This window comes from Clytia hemisphaerica, unplaced genomic scaffold (assembly GCF_902728285.1).
Source record: "Clytia hemisphaerica strain Z4C2 unplaced genomic scaffold, Clytia hemisphaerica genome assembly, whole genome shotgun sequence".
NCBI classification, from domain to species: Eukaryota; Metazoa; Cnidaria; class Hydrozoa; order Leptothecata; family Clytiidae; genus Clytia; species Clytia hemisphaerica.
The window spans coordinates 340,529-358,789 of record NW_027104053.1 but is presented as its reverse complement, the minus strand read 5'-3'; positions in this window follow the sequence as shown (position 1 = coordinate 358,789).

Genomic DNA, 18,261 nt, shown 5'->3' with positions numbered 1-18,261 from the left:
TCCATCCATGATACGTGATGTTTTTCAGAAGTATGTCATCTCCTTGTTTTACAAGTAGCGGCCAGTGATAAGATCCTCTACCATTCCAAGGCTTCTTATAGTTGATACAACCTTGACAATTTAGAAAAAATAAAGTATAAGTTTGCTTTCATAAAAAGTTTGAAATGGCCGTTTCTTTTTAACAGTTTTGTGTACTTGTAGAAGATATAAATTTCTAAGTTGTTGGAATCCTCATCTTGATATATCAATATATTTCCCTCTTTTTTAGGTCTCTAGAGGGCACTTGTCATGGAGACGAGGAACAAAGGTTATTAATACCATTCAGAAATACCTCGATTTCTGCTTCTTTCATACCCTCTTTGATCAGTTCTTCAATATTTGGCAGGCTCTCTTTCTGTGTTACAGCTATCGGTTTCACATTTAGTTCATTTAACCGTTGTAATCTAAAAGCAGGCAAAAATAACAAAACACTAGCTTTCTTTTTATTATACTAGATGTGATGGTCAACGATGTGGTACTCTTGTTGGCTTGTGGAAACACACTTGGCAGCGAATTAAAATTACGCACTATTTTTTATATAGGTAAGAAATCTACCTGGCAGCAAAATCCAACATTTCTAGCATCGTAAATGCTGGTTTTCCTCGGACAAAGCCACGGAGTCTTGCAAAAACTTGTTCACAACCATCTGAGCCGAGTAGTTGGAAATTGTAGTTGACATCAGGGTAGTACCGATGGAATAGAATCGATGTCAATATGATTGTATTACCAGCAATTATCCGTTGTTACTAAAAGTGGTAACGATGGTACTGGTCAATACAATGATGGAATCAATGGTCCTGGTCAACACAATGCTGGAATCAATGGTGCTGGTCAATGCAATGATGGAATCAATGGTACTGGTCATTACAATGATGGAATCAATGGTGCTGGTCAATGAAATGATGGAATCAATGGTGCTGGTCAATGCAATGATGGAAAGAAAGGTGCTGGTCAATACAATACTGGAATCAATGGTGCTGGTCAATACAATACTGGAATCAATGGTGCTGGTCAATGCAATGATGGAATCAATGGTGCTGGTCAATGCAATGACGAAAACAATGGTGCTGGTCAATGCAATGATGGAATCAATGGTGCTGGTCAATACAATGATTGAAACAATGGTGCTGGTCAATGCAATGATTTGACAGCTTTGGTGAATCAATGATGTTGGTCAATACAATGATGGAATCAATGGTGCTGGTCAATGCAATGATGGAATCAATGGTGTTGGTCAACACAATGCTGGAATCAATGATGCTGGAATCAACGATGCTGGTCAATGCAATGATGGAATCAATGGTGTTGGTCAATGCAATGATGGAATCAATGGTACTGGTCAATGCAATGATGGAAGCAATGGTGCTGGTCAATGCAATGATGGAATCAATGGTGTTGGTCAACACAATGCTGGAATCAATGATGCTGGAATCAATGGTGCTGGTCAATGCAATGATGGAATCAATGGTATTGGCCAATGCAATGATGGAATCAATGTAACTGGTCATTACAATGATGGAATCAATGGTGTTGGTCAATGCAATGATGGAATCAATGGTGCTGGTCAATACAATGATTGAAACAATGGTGCTGGTCAATGCAATGATTTGACAGCTTTGGTGAATCAATGATGTTGGTCAATACAATGATGGAATCAATGGTGCTGGTCAATGCAATGATGGAATCAATGGTGTTGGTCAACACAATGCTGGAATCAATGATGCTGGAATCAACGATGCTGGTCAATGCAATGATGGAATCAATGGTGCTGGTCAATGCAATGATGGAATCAATGGTGTTGGTCAATGCAATGATGGAATCAATGGTACTGGTCAATGCAATGATGGAAGCAATGGTGCTGGTCAATGCAATGATGGAATCAATGGTGTTGGTCAACACAATGCTGGAATCAATGATGGAATCAATGATGCTGGAATCAATGATGCAGGACAATGCAATGATGGAATCAATGGTGCTGGTCAATGCAATGATGGAATCAATGGTATTGGCCAATGCAATGATGGAATCAATGTAACTGGTCATTACAATGATGGAATCAATGGTGCTGGTCAATGCAATGATGGAATCAATGGTGTTGGTCAACACAATGCTGGAATCAAAGCTGCTGGTCAATGCAATGATGGAATCAATCAGCACCATTAATTCCATCATTGCATTGACCAGCACCATTGATTCCATCATTGCATTGACCACCATTATTGATTCCAGCATCATTGATTCCAGCATTGTGTTGACCAACACCATTGATTCCATCATTGCATTGACCAACATCATTGATACACTAAAGCTGTCAAATCATTGCATTGACCAGCACCATTGTTTCAATCATTGTATTGACCAGCACCATTGATTCCATCATTGCATTGACCAGCACCATTTCCACAATCTAATAAATACGAAATTACAAGTTCAATAATATAAGTATACATCAATTGCTACACGGTGTTTTATGCTGGCGTGAAGTTCAGGCAATGTAGGTGTATTTAAAGATTTTATTTCAAATTTCATTGAAATAAAATCTACAATACACCTGCGTCTCAGCTAGCATCCAACGTTGTTTCGACGTTCAAATAACATTACATGGACGTTAGATTAAAGAACGTTCTGTGGACCCGTTTTGTGCCAGCTGGGAGTTTGTACCAGTATAAACCACCGTATAGAAAACTATTATTTAAAAAAAATGGTTAATTTGGGAATTCTCTCAAAATGCAAGGATAGGAATTTAGATTTTTTTTGTGAATTTTGGACTCTTACAGAGACTCAGTTTGCTTTTTAATGGTCCTTCTATCTCTTTGAGATACTTTCGAGGTTCTGAAAAAGGGATCCTTGGGCTCGCACATATGCGGCACCCATTTTGCCTAAGTGCCTCCCCCTGGGTTGACTATTAACTGCTCAAAGGACGAATTACCTACTTAAAAAAGACAACAGCTGCCCATGCTTTCTTTATTCTTTCTTTCAAGCTAAGCTTATTGTCATTGTATGCATCTAAGATTCCTGCGCCAATCTTCAGGTAAACTCTCGCTCCAAGATTCTTCTGATTCCCAGCATTTTCTTCTTCTGAAAGTGTTTTTCTGACGGTTGGATTCAGTATTCGTTTTGCAGCGTCTACGTTTTGTTTGTCCCGAACGTAGATGTTTTCCATAAACCCGATTTAAGTTTCTTTCTATAGATAAGAAAGTTGACCTTGTACTAGTATACTTTTGAATGTCACTCTTGTTTCTACAGTCTCTCAAGAAAAATATGAGACAAAGGGACTTCCCGGTGGAATTTTAAAACCACAAGTGATTTTTAAGTGCTTTAAAGTACGGTTTCAAACATTAGACTTCAAAAGACTTACGACCTTAGGATCTGTGGATTCAAAAGCTCAAATTTGCAATGAGGCTTGGAATTTAGTCTAGAAGCCACTAAACCCATCTAAAATCGAAATGTTCAATGGAAGATAGTTGAAGTGCTAAAATAGCAATTCTCGCCCGAACTCCAAATTCTGAAAAACGTTAAAATGCACTTAAATCTCAATGTATTTCTCGAAAGATTGTAGGTTCAAATGATCAGATGTTATTCATTATTTTTATTTCTATCAATCAAAATAACAATAATAATATTATATAAAAATAAAAAATACTGTGCTTACTTTTCAAAACATTGCATGAGATGCTCTAGCAAAACCAAATGATTCCCAAGCACTAATGTTCTTCTCATGTTAAGTAACTGGTTACGAAGTTTTTTAATGAGATGTTTCCAATCCGAGAACGGGATGTATGGAGCCAGTGATTCTTCTGTTTGAATCATCAGATCAAGAGACGGTAGTGTTGCCTTTTCACGCAGTGCGGAGAATGTACTTATGAAATATTTCCGATACTAAAATGAAAATTCAGGAATCCTTTAGCAACAACTTTGTGACTTCTCCATGCAAAAAAATCGATTATTCATTCATGAATTGTGTAAGACTATATACCTTTGAATCGCCATCTGCCGCTAAACCAATGATATCAATTTGGTGATTTCTTGCCATTTTTGGTGAAAAATCGAACCAATCTTTGACTTCTTTCCAATCTTCACCTATAAATCAATATTTCAAAAGAGTAAAACAAAATCGAATTCTTTACCGTCTGAAGATGATTTAGATTACATAAAGCATATAAAGTAATCTCCTCCAAGGAGAAAGATATATGGGACTTTTGACGGGAAATTGCAATTCCAATTCCAATTAGTATATTATAGAGTTTCGTATTTAGGAGTATTTAGTATTAAAATCAAACGCGTTGGTGAAATATTTCTTACCTTTGACAACGGGTTGAATGCTAATGATACACCAGGGAATATTGTCAATTACCGGTACCAAGAGAAATAGGTTGGCCTGGTTTGCTTTTCCAATCTTTCGAACGTGCAACAGATCCATGATATCTTCGGCAGTCGTTACCATAAATTTTTCATTAGATGCAAGACCGATCACTTGATTATTTCTTATTCTCAATGCTGGTACAATGACTGTTGCATCCACAGCTAAAATGAAAGGCCCTGGAAAACCCCATAGCTGGTACAATTTTGAGGCATACGCAAAAGCCCTATTTTCAATGCTCATTGGAAGTAAAAATGACATTCTTGCTTGTCGGTACATGGTCTGGGACGAGGGTCCACTTAATTCATTTGAAAGGATTGTAGCTATCTTTTTACCATCATAATTTAAGACAGTGGCAAAAAGTGTTGACTCGGTCCAGCGTTTTCCAGTTTTCTTTTCCAAATTGTAAAAAATGTCTCGAACAAAATTGTACAGTGTCTCGTGTTGTGGGTTCGACTTTATGGCGGTTATTTTCGAGGCCAATTCAATGACGTCTTTCTTGTAAGGCTTGTCGACTCCTTTGTTGATCATTAGACTTTCTTTAATTTCGACTCCCAGGATAAGTTTTTTGGTACCGTATACCATTTTCTGAAGATGGAAGATAAAACAAACACTTTTATAAGTTGTCATCTCTCACTAATTTAAACTCTACTGTATTATTCAAATGTTTCTATAATTCGAAGTAATTGTCATTCAAAGGGGAAAAACCCCTACAACCAAAGGACAATTTAAAATGGTTGTTTTACGAGCAAAGCTATCAAAAGAGGTCAATTGTGGTCGGAGTCCTTCAAAGTTTGTATATTTTTGATAAATTATGTAGATTATGATATAAGAGGTTAACCTGTTGTTCATATATAAGGGCCAAAGACTTGATAAGTTTCAATTGTTCATCGTTTGCTTGTTTTTCTTTAATGTCCAGAACAAGTGTGATTTGTTCTACTGATTTTTGCAAGGCTTCGTGATCGAATAACTGAAAAAAAAATCATAATTGTATTCAATTATCGTTTTCAATTATTGTAGATTAGAATTTTCACGAGGCCTTGTTTAGAGTAATACTGATTTTCTTTATTCGGCAATTAATTTTGTACCGTCTTTACGACTTTCAACAAGGGGTCGTATAATTGTATTTTGAATAAAACAGACAGAAAACTGTTGCATTTTAATGAAACAATACCCACTAAGAAAAAACAAAACTGAAATCGCTAGCGAAACAAAATCACTGCAGAAAAGGCTTCAGGTATGTAAGGCTATTTTTATATAGATAGTCAAACCTTGTTTTGATCTTGAGTCATCGCCATTATTTTCTCTGTCAATCTATTGTGTTCTCTGCCTAACGATATTCGATGTTCTTCAGAAATCTTTGCTTCAAGTTTAGCTCCTTCGATACAACGGAGATCATTTCTTTCTTTTTGAAATCTTTCGACCTGTTCGATTTGACATTCAATTTCTAATGATCGAGCTTCTTTCGATTCCACTTCATGGCGGTTCACTTCATTGGATGCATTCTCTAATTTGGACGAATTCATCATTTTTTTCGCCATCTGAAACAAAAAAAGGGACACACTCTTAATCAACAAGGAGGGAAGTTTAGCGGATTTGTAAATGTCCACCTCAATCAGATATTCTTCTTTATTCGAAATTTCGAAATTCTTTTATATCTGCAAAGGCGGTAATGGTTTTATGAATTTATCTATTTCAAAAATTTAATCTTTGTTTTTTTCCACTCATAAGTGGATGAATGATGAATGATCAAATGATGACACCAAAGAAAATCTGGTCGATTTGGTTGAGCTCCAAACGTACATTTGAAGGACAACTTAAAGATTCTTACCTTGTGTGCTTCAATTTGAATTGTTTGATCGGTAAGGCTTGGAGAAATATCTTCATTTGTACTTTCTGCCTTCCGTGAACCATTTCCGAGATTGAAGAATCCTCTAATGTCAGCAGCTCCTACAAATAAAGAACACATATAAATTTATCTGTTGATTGTGATGGTCAACACATTCTTCCCACAGTGGGGATGAACATTTCTACAAAATTTCTTTGGAAGTAGGAATGCCATTGTTTCCTGGGTCAAAATATCAATTAGGATGTTATCGGAGCGCAATTTTGAATTTCCAAAGGGAATAAAAACAATTTCCAGTAATTTCCCAGTGGAGCTGAAATCGTTTAGTAATTGGTTTTTGACACGGGAAAACTAAATATCTTCACTAAAACTATACATTGCATCAAAACCGTTCATTTCTTTACTCATACTTTCAAGTTATGAAGATTCTATTGTATATAAAAGATTTTTTACCTGTCGTCCAATCTGCTGTTAAGGTCCAGCCACATTTCAATTGATGTGATTTAGTATCGGCGTGTCGTTTCAATATGGCCCATTGACTCTTGACCTCTTTTTTTGTAATTAGAGTTTTCATACATCTGCATGATATTGAAAACGTTGGGTCGGTCAATCGTCCTAGTAGCTTGATATCATTCGATTTGTTGATGCATTTTAAAGAAGTTGTTATACTTTTCCAAATTTCCTCATCGTAAGTATCCATCTGGATTCGATTATTTTAACATTTTAATATTACTCTACTGGAAATATATACAACAGTGAAGTATCTATGAGTTTCTATAAACAGGGGTTACAAATTTATTCGAGTTAAGGAATTACAAGTTATGGAGTAGAATTTATAAAGTATTGTAAACTAAGACGAAACTAAAATTTGTTCGATTTAGAAGAGTCCTGTGAAGCAAATAATTCCGCTTTAGCTGAAGAAAATTTGTGAGGATGAGAACCAATGAAAAAGAACAAAGTAATTTCTTTATCTATATATAGGACTATATATATATTTCATACAACTTCTTCTAGAAAATTGTACCCCGCTCTTCTTAATTCGTTTTTCAATGCCCTTTGTCCTTCTCCAACTAAAATTTCTAGTTTGATTGGTACATTCAAACCACCTCCATACTTGTATCGGCCTCTAGGATCCGGCAAGTGGTTACCAGTGACATAACTAGAATAAAATCAACATTAATAAGCTCAATAACAAAACTTTGCGAATGTTTCGTATCAAAGCAAGTCCAGGGGGTATCATGTTTTCCTAATTTCCTAATTTTCCTAACTCTTACCACCCGCATATCCACGACACCAATCTCTATCCCGATATCCCGATTTGGAAAATTTTGGGTCCCTATGTAGGGTACCGGGTTGCGGGATTTTGGCCCTAGGGTTTGGTTTCGATTTTTCAGTCAGGAACTATTGTAAATTAGGCTATGTTAGCAGATTCTGATCTAACCCACAGATCTGAAAAGTCCGAAGGGCTAGATATGCAATTTTAAGCTTTCTCCAGCAAAAAAAAAGTGAAGCGAAAAATGGACTTTATAAATTTCGTGCCTGCGGATAGGATCTAGCATTTAATTGTTGCGAAGCGAATGTACATGAGCGAAGCAGTTTTGCTATCGTGTGTGCGTACCTTTAACTATCCATTCCTTTCAACTCTCTATAAGGCAAGAGATGGGAAAAACGTTTCGAATCTCTGAGTTGCGCGATACCAAAATATAAAGGAGATAAAATACAAAGGATAATCACCGAAATGGTAACTCAAATTACCTCCGTTATATCAAATTTGACGTATACGTCAGAATGATACGAAAAACGAGTCAACCCTCCGTGACCCGTGACGTTAATATTTAGGAGATAACAAACGTGAAGAATATCCCGGGAAATGATAAAACAAATTACCTCCGTTATAGTAAATTGTTATATTTGAATTTATTGCAAAACGAAAGTGATGCCATTATGCTCCCTATCCTGTTTGACGTCACGGCGATAGAGATATCTTGACACTGATTGGTTCTACAGATGCGTTGTCATGGTTTCAGTTTATCATCAAAATGGATATTCTCTTTTTTTATCTCCGAATTTGGCTGAATCGCAATTCTGAGAAACTGCTTCGCTGTTTTTTTGAATTTTTATTGAGTCATTACTTTCTGTTATCATCATTACAATTTACTATAATTTGTCCTGTTTTTCTTGGCTTCGATCCTTGATTGGCATCGTTCTTTTTTGGTCATTGGCTTGGTTTCGATTTTCATTTCAATCAAATCGACCTAGCAAAGAAAGAAGGCACTGGTGACTGGCCTGTTATTGGTTTGTTTGGTTGGCAGTTACATCAATATGCCTTCTAACCTGTCTTTAAAAATATAAATAAAAGTAATCACGGAAAAGGACGCGAAAAAAAAAGACATAAGTGTGAGAACAGAGTAATCAAACTCGTTAGAAAAAGTACCATTAGAAGTCATAAAAAATCAACCTGAATAAATGCAATCGAAATCCCAGAGAACTTCATAATTCCCCAAACAACATTACATTACTATGTCAAACTCCCATTACATAAATTTTACAATTACGTCAGAGTAGACTACGCTCGCCACCGAAGAGGTTTATTTGGAAAGGGTAATTACATTTTATTGTTCGCTTCTTCTTTAAAGATTGGCCGGGTTGGAAAAGTATGAATTTCTTTGTACATATTTTACCTACCCCAAATATTTAGGAGGTTGAGTTTTAAACAAATGGTCAAGTTGAAACGAACGATAAATGTATCAAGGTCTGTTTTATTTACCCCCTGGTGACTTAACAAAAGAGACTTAACTCGATGTTACAATCCAATTATTGAAAGTTTGTCTCGGCCTTTTTATAATGAGCGAGACATACGTTCTCTGATTACGCAATTTTCATATTGACATTTTCGAGGCATTTTGATGTAACTGGTTGGTCTTCAGATCAGGAAAGTCAATTTTAAAATTACTTCTCATTTTTTACATTTGGTCTTCGAGTATATCCTCCTTGCTTGCCCTTCTTTTTAAAAGATACCGTATATTGAATGAAGCAACTTTTGTTTGCCATTCAACCGAATTAATTATTTTTTGCTAGCCGTGTTTACTGTACTGCAAAATTGATTATTTTAATAATATGTCAGCTTCTCCAGACAGAATTTGTCCAACAGGGCTTACCAATTTTGGTCGAAATGTGTGTTTTCCTCAATTCTGTTATTCAAGCATTGTATTCCAGTTGATGCCTTTCGGAAGTTTGTTTGTCAATATGAAAATAGTGCTGAAAATGATCCAGTTATAAATGTGACGAAACACTTATTTATTTCTATGACGTTCTCTGATGCCCCACTAGAAACATACCCATTATTGCCATATTTTGAGCTGCCAGGTTATGAACATGCAAGATTGAAATTCTTGGTATCATTCTTATCAAACAAGTTCATCCATCAAACTAGAAGTAAACATTGCAATCCTTTAATTTAAAAAAAAGCAGCCAAATTATAAGCAATTTTACACAACACATAAAACGCATGCAAACTTTGTTGTAACTTTCTCGTGTCTATATCATTAAAATTTTACAACTTTATTACGCTTCAACTCACGTGGATAAAAATAATTTGCGCGCTTAGTCGACCTGGTTTCCCGTCCTTATAGACCTTTTTTCAAAGAGGACGTCCTGTTGAATAATTATGTAGTCCAGCCATAAAAACAATGATAGAGCCATGCATAATTACTGTATCATGCATATTGTAATAATATGCATATTGTAATAATTATGCATGGTTTTATCATTGTTTTTCTGCTGGACTACATAATTATTCAACAGGGTGGCCTCTTTGAAAAAAGGTCTATTGTTTATTGCAAGCACGCGCTCTAGGCGCTAAGAGGCCGCGTTAAACTTCTAGGCGCCGCACCTAGCACACGTGTCCGGTCCCTTTTTCAAATTCATCAGGGTTCTTTTAATTATTTTCGGTTCACGGTAAAAAGGTCTATTAAAAAATTCCTCGCGTGCAAAATGTTGTTGTGATTTGGGCATATTCGTTGAAAGCATGCTAATTAGTTTTTTAGTGACTACATCGTTAAAGTTTTCTTTTAAAAAAAAAACCACTTCACGTTTCTTACATTTCAACAATCTGTGACGTGATAGGGAGAGTACAATTTAGTGATTGATTGATAACTTTGGTATGTATTTGTTTATGTTTGATTTTTTATTTCGAAGACCAGCCTACAGCTATGTCGAAATTAGAAGACGCATGTCGATATTAGACGATCCTACGGTACTGGCCATCACGGCGTGCGGCCTCTTAGCGCCTAGAGCGTGTGTTTTCGATAAATAAGGAAGGGGAAACCAGGGTAAGTGCCCAAATTATTTTTATCATGTGACTGGAAGCGTAATAAAGTTGTAAAATTTTAATGATGGACACGAGAAAGTTACGAGGAAGTTTGTTTTTTTAACGGTAGATCATCTAATCCTTCCAGCTCACCCAAATAGAGACTTATACGTAAGCATAATTTTGCGTTCATTTAAACCTCATGTAGTAGTTAATTCCTGTGACAAACAATGATGAATAATGAATCTGTAGGGGTGGTACAGTCACTTTCGGTCGGGGTTGTGGGACGGCAAAATATGTTGTTTTTTGATAGTTAGGGTTTGTCGTTCTTTTTTTTGTTGCTTTTAAATAGTTATTTGTTGTTTTTTTTTGGATAGTCTGGAAACGTTAGATTAAAACAGTCTCTTTTCTCACTTTTGTTTGCATACTTTTCAAATGTGGAAAACTTGTTATGAAGTCCGGTAACTTGCATCAGTGGAGGGAAACTTACAAAGCCATCAAATGACTGACCAATCAAAGCAGCAAAATTTCAAAACAGATGAACTCCACCATTTTTGTTTCGATTTAACTGTATATTAATGACCAGACAGGTCATTCATTTGAGGGCTATGCATGTTTGCCTCTACTGATGCAAGTTACATGATCTCACGGTATATAATTGTGTTTTAAATGTGGAAAGCTTTTTTTGTCAATTTGGAAACGTTTTGTCTCATGTGGAAAACTTTTGTTGTCGCCTTGAAGTTTTCTTCCGCATACGTTTTCTTTCCCTCTGGGCATATTCTTTCAGATTACAAAAATGTTTTGCAAAAGATGTTTTTCCCTCTTGCAATTTGTTGGAAATTATATCCTTATTTAACATTATTAGTTCTATGCAAAATGACTCTTTTTTAAAATTATGAAATTTTCCTTGGTTCATTTTATGATATCCTCCTTTTTGTAAACGTGACGCTGCAGATGAAATCTGTGTTTTGACTGGACTCACCAACCTTTATGATTATAAGGGTACAGTTTGTTTTTATTTTCTAAATTCAAAATGCCCTGAGTTTGTTAGTGTTTTAGTCTTACTTCTTACAATGTTGTTTCTTTAAACTTTTTGGACCTACCGGGAGGTCCTTTAATTTGACCGTTGTCCGTTCGTCTGTTACAAGCTTTTCTCTGGATTGGCTCATTAGTTTTTTTTAATTTTTTGCACAATGATACAAAATGGCAATGCCTGAAAAGTGACGGAGCCCGATTTTTGAAAGAAATTTTTGTGGGGCAAATTTGGGCCAAAAACTACCTAAAAATAAGGTTTTTTGGACTTTGTGCAAAATTGCTTCATTAGTTTTTCCTGATTTTTGGCAGAAAGATAGAGTGCAAGGTACCCTAAAATGTGGCTGAAGTAATTTTTCTCGGAAAATTTTTTTTAGTCGTAAAATACGGCTTTTCGTTTTTTTGGGGAAATTCCCTTTTACCATTTTCCTGTTAGCAGCTTTTCTCGGGATTGGCTAATTAGTTTTTTTTAATTTTTTGCGCAATGATACAAAATAGCAATGCCTGAAAAGTGACGGAGCCCGATTTTTGAAAAAAAAATTTGTGGGGCAAATTTGGCCCAAAAACTGCCTAAAAATAAGGTTTTATGGACTTTGTGCAAAATTGCTTCATTAGTTTTTCCTGATTTTTGGCAGAAAGATGGAGTGCAAGGCACCCTAAAATGTGGCTGAAATAATTTTTCTCGGAAAATTTTTTTTCGTCGTAAAATACGAATTTTCTTTTTTGGGGGAAATTCTGTTTTACCATTTTCCTGTTAGCAGCTTTTCTCGGGATCGGCTCATTATTTTTTTTTAATTTTTTGCACAATGATACAAAATAGCAATGCCTAAAAAGTGACGGAGCCCGATTTTGAAAAAAAAATTTGGGGTAAATTTGGGCAAAAAACTACCTAAAAATAAGGTTTTTTGGACTTGGTGCAAAATTGCTTCATTAGTTTTTCCTGATTTTTGTCAGAAAGATAGAGTGCAAGGTACCTTAAAATGTGGCTGAAGTAATTTTTTTCGGAATATTTTTTTTCATCATAAACTTTTCAAAAAAAGACGACCAAGTTACACAATGATAAAAGAAAATAAATCAGACTTTTTTGCATTGTTCTAAAACTTATTGTGTTTGCTTAATACCAATATTAAAATGTAGAAAACCTACTTTTATCTGATTTTGATCAACAGGTAGGTCCATTCAGCATGTTGCTTGTTGCTATTTATTTTAGAAAATGAAAAATAGAACGGTTGAAGCTTCATTTTCATCAATGAGAGATAATACTACACTGACTACAGATGTCATTTTTATAGAGAGGGACTATAAAAAATTTGCAAATGATAGGATATTCGGAAAGACTAGAGCGAATGTAAAGGAAAACTGCAAAAATGTTGTTGAATATACAGTGTTTGTGTGTCTAAAATGTTTTGCTTGCAACTTGCGAATTGAGGGAGGCTCTGGATCGCTTCGCAACTTTTATACATATACGGCTTGTTTTTGAAGCGCAAGATCAAGTGGCAAACGCTATTTCGCATCTCTCAAACCGGTGAAATTTCATATTTTAGTCACGTGGCTTTAGTAGGAAATCCTTCCAAACCTTGGCTTCACTTTTCGATAAAAGTTCCTTATCTAGCCCTTCGGGCTTTACAGATCTGTGGTCTAACCTTACGATGACCTGATTAAGTCCGAAATTGTAGTCTAATTAGGCTGGAAGGAACAAAATTCCAATTTTTGCTAAAATGGGACTTTAAGATTAAAAAAAGAATCTTTAGCAACGCTACACCCCGACATCAAACGCTGAAGTGGTGTGGCCCGCTCGGAAAAATTGAATATCGATAAGAGTTTAACATGTATACCCATTAATGTTTAGGTACGGGAAACACAATAAAATATCTCCAAGTTTCCTCTCCAAATTTCCCAAGATTCCTCTGTCATCCATTCCTGTAATGCTATCGCCATGCCCTCGATTGGTCTTATGAAAAATAAATTTATCCATCCTTGTAACACGAAAGCCGCATTCATGATAGCCTTTGCAAACGGTATCGAAAGTTAGTCTCACAAGCATGATACGAATTCAAATTACCAAAAAATAAAAATAAGATTTTTCACAGAAATAACGCCAAATTGCAACACCATACACTTGACCGTTTAAAAAATATGTAGAAAGCATTTTCGGTGTAATCTTTCAGGGGGTTTGAGTTTTTTTCTTTAAGTGACAAGTCAGTATATTATATCCTGAATAGAAAAGAAAAACTACCATTTTGTAATTTGTTTTTGTATCTATAAAACACACTAAAATACTAAAAAGATTCATGGAGTCAATAGTATAATAGTACATTCTATGTAAGGATATTAACCCCCCGAAAACAAGAGGCATTTATATTTTGGAAAGTCCACTGTAGAACGCTCTTCACCGTGGCTGCTTTTTTTTATTATGTCTTTTTTTTTCTTTTTTTCCCCTTTTTATTCGGCGCCAAGGACACAAACAATTGAATGAAAATGACATCTGTTGGAGAGTAACTTTTCGAACTGTCGCGTAAATGAGTGTGAGTAGTGTGTATTTGTGTCAAGAAAAAATTAAAAGCGTTGTCAAGTCAAGATGGTTTTGATTGCAAAATGTCAGAATGAAAAAGAAACAAATGAAGTTATTGAATTCCTCAAGTCAAAATCAATCGACTACGTAGTCGTTGAAGAATGCGACCCTGTTCCTGATGATATGAATGAGACAAGGGCAATTTCTCAATTATCTTATGTGGATTAATTAATGCAAGGAATATATTTAGCAAGTTTTTTCAAATATTCCCCAAAGTTAATGCTCGCTGCAATTTTATAAATCTTTGAATACGCGAAATTCTCAAAATATTATGCTGTCGAAAAATTTTAATTAATGATTTTTGCCAAAACTCCTAGCAAAGTGATTAGGTCAAAGATTGACTCGCAAAATTTTATCCCTGTGAAAATTCTCTGTTTCTCGAGAAAATTAATCCACTTATAGTGTGAATATAGATTTAGGAAACTTCTTATTATTACTTTCAGCTAATGCAAAGCCGTTTTTTCAAAAAAAAAGAACGATAAAAATAAAATTAAATAGTTTTTGTAAAGTAAACAAACCTACAAGCTGCAACCTTCATTTGTCTGACGTAATTTAGTAAATAGGTGTATTACTTTTTTATGTTTTAATTTTGGTGGGGATTAATTAAGATTATCCCCTAAATCCCCTCAACATTCATGAATTCATTTTCTGCCAAACTTTAGATTTGCTCTATTTGTATAAAAGCATTTGAGTAAGCATAGTTCATAGTTTTTATTTTCTAGTTATCATGCAAATTAAACACAGTACCGTGAGATCGGGTAACTTGCATCAGCTAACATGCATAGCCCTCAAATGAATGACCTGTCTGGTCATTAAAATACAAAGTTAAATCAAAACAAAAAAAGTTAGAGTAGAGCTGCGAGCGGAGCTGCGCAGTTCATTTAATTTGAAATTGCGCTGCTTTGATTGGTCAGTCATTTGATGGCTATGCACGTTCCCCTCCACTGATACAAGTTACCGACTTCACGGTACCCCTCTCTGATTGAAATTTGAATATTTTGTTCTTCTAGGAAAATATGTAAAAAATGCAACCGAACATATGTTACCAAGTGCATTGGTTGTGAAATTGACACTGATTTTGCCAAGTCATTTATAAAAGACCAAAATAGGTCAGAAAAATCAAGTGATGATAATGAAATGAATGTAGTTCCAGCGTAAGTATTGCGCTCAAGGTGACTGGAAACAATATCTGGCTGGTGAATACCTTTTCCTTTTACATTTTTTTCAATATTGATTATATCTAATAAATAATCTTTCCAAGTTTTCTAATTTCGTTTGATTTTCAAAGTTTAACATTTACCGTGTGTCCTATAAAAAATGAAATATAACATATTGTGATTATGAAACAGGTTATATCCTGCAAAACATTTAAAATTATAAAGTTTTTTAATAATTTGTTTTGTCATAACTTGCCTAAACATTAAATTTCCTTGTCAATCTTCTCAACGTCACAAAGTGCGAACCCCCTTATTTAAGTGGGATCCAACTTTTTAAGAAAATTATTATTAGATGGGATATAACTTTTCCCGATTAAAATGAAGGGTTGGAGCATTTAGGAGGGATCCAATAGAAGTAGGTGGTTAACAATAGTTTGGTCAAAATATCTTATCAAATCATATCTCATATTGGTTTAGGAGATTGGTGTTTGTTTGTTTTTAATGTTACTTTAAGACCCCTTTAATTTGTTTCAATTCAAATGTTTTCTCCAATATCCAGTTTTATCCCGTGTTTTTGTCATTTTTTTAAAATGCGCCATAAAGATCTGCCTTAAAATTACAATTAGGGCCTTAAATTGAAATAACTAAAAATACATGTTTTATTTAAATTACTATTTTTAATTTTATAAATTTATACCTTAAGAACGTTGATTTTCTGATCAAGATCAGTAGATAAGTCAAAATACAAGGGGTGATGCCGCACTAAATAGTATTCTAAATTTTGCTAGATTATTACTTACCTTCAGGGAATAAATTAATGCAATAATTAATTTACGCGAAACCTCCAGCAAAAATTTCATGTTTGGCAGAATTAATCAATGCAAAAATGATTAACATGTTCCAAATAATATGCAACAAATGTTACAAATTTCTTGCCATCGTGCTTTCAACTCTTACTCTTTTGTACTTAATTGTGTAAGGGATATTTCCTAAAATATTATCCATAAAGCATTTTATACTGTGTCTTTCTGCAACAGGGACAGTAAGGATTTGATTTGGCTAAATCTTGATTACCCTGACCGTCCTTAATTTTGCAAGTGATTATTCCAGGGTTATTTTCTCTCAAAGTAGTAACCCCCTGCCTATTCCTCCCTACAAAAACTCTTGGGGGGGGAGGGGAGGGGATGGAAATAATCTCAAAACTCAATAAGCAGGTTGGTTGTAATTAAAATGTCCCATGTGAAAAAATTGGAGAAGGAGGCAAAGAATTAAAGGATCCTTTCAAAAAAAAAGTTTCCAAAAATTAATAATCAGGGTTTTGGGATAAAAATGTCCTGGGTGGAAAATTTTCTAAAAATTAATTAGGGAGGGATATGTTTTTTTATAAGCATATTGTTTTTTGGAAAACATGCTTAGCTCAAATTATGCTTGTAGTATGCTTATTTTTCCGGAAAAAATAAGATTGAACTTTTCTGTAGATTCTTCTGTCACCAAATTGAGTTAGCAAATAGCAAACTCTTCATTCACTGAATTTTTCCAAGGTCCATTTAAAATGGAAAAGAACAATGAATCTTTCTAAGTACAATGACCAATGCTCACTGATATGCTTATGATATGCTTATTTTTTCATCAAATCCAGGTCTCAGTATGCTTATAAACGTTATGCTTATAAAAAACATGTACGTTTATTAGGTTAGCTACCTGAGAGTATAATGTCAACAAATACATTTTTTGAGCTTTTGGTAAAATATGCAGATTAAATTATGGAAACGACGGAAAAAGACAAATTTATCTTTAGTCTTACGCAAACTTGTATTAATTTTTTCCGCATTAATTAATTCTATTGATTTATCCCAAAGTCTTTCAAATAATTTAAAGCTGAAACATTCTAATTCTATAGTAAAAAATATATTTTTGACTTAGTAACTGCAGAGACTTTTGCAAATTGTGCCTTTTTCAAGGTTGTTCAATTTGCAACCATAAAGTACTCAACTCAGGCGCAAGGTCAAAAGTTTTGCAAAAATTGTTTTAATGGCTTAAGCAACTGAACTTATATTTTCAGTCAAATAACATATAAAATCTTCTAATCTTTGCTGTCCCACACAACTTTTGGGACAACCTTTTGAAAGGTCGAACTTTCAACAGTTTGTCTGAAAACACCATACCTAATTCTTTTATAATTTAAGCGATTGGTGATCACAGCTACCACAAAAGAGAAAATGAGCCACCACGTGAAAACATCGAATCTAATCCATACGTGGCTAACGAAGAAGGTATTCTACGCCTTTATTCATTTTTCACTTACCATTGGTTAATGTGTATAGTCTTACAGAGTGTCCAAAATAAAATATCACTCTTCACTTCCGAGCTAACTTGTAATATTGTTTTGGAATGACATCTTGTTGTATAATATCATTTGCATGCAAAATTTCTTTGATATCTTGATTTGTGAAGACGAGGTTACCTTCTTAAAATTTAGCTGGGGACTATTTTCGCTAGGCCTATATTCTGTAATACAAAAATGACAGTATTCCTGGTCTGCTACACTTCTTCCTTGGAGCAGCCTAGGATCAGAATATCGTCCAGATAAATGACTAACTGCATCCCTAAGCGTCTTAACAGAGCAATAGGGACCTTCAAAAGCTTTGTGAAAAACCTTGGTGCTGGGCCCAATCAGAAGCATAAGCATCTGAACTCGTAAAGCTTTCCTACCCAAGTAAAACGTACAAATTTGCATGAGTTCTGAGCAAGAGGTACGCTGAAAATGCATCCTTCAAATCTATCTTGCACATAAAGTGTCCATGTGCAAGAATATCTTTTAAGCAGTTTAGACTCTCCCGTTTGAAATGGTCGCAAACTAGAAATTTGTTTAGCTCTTTGAGATTTATCACCGGTCTCTGGTTCACCACCTTTAGACCTTCTTTCTTTCTTTTGGACTAGAAAGAT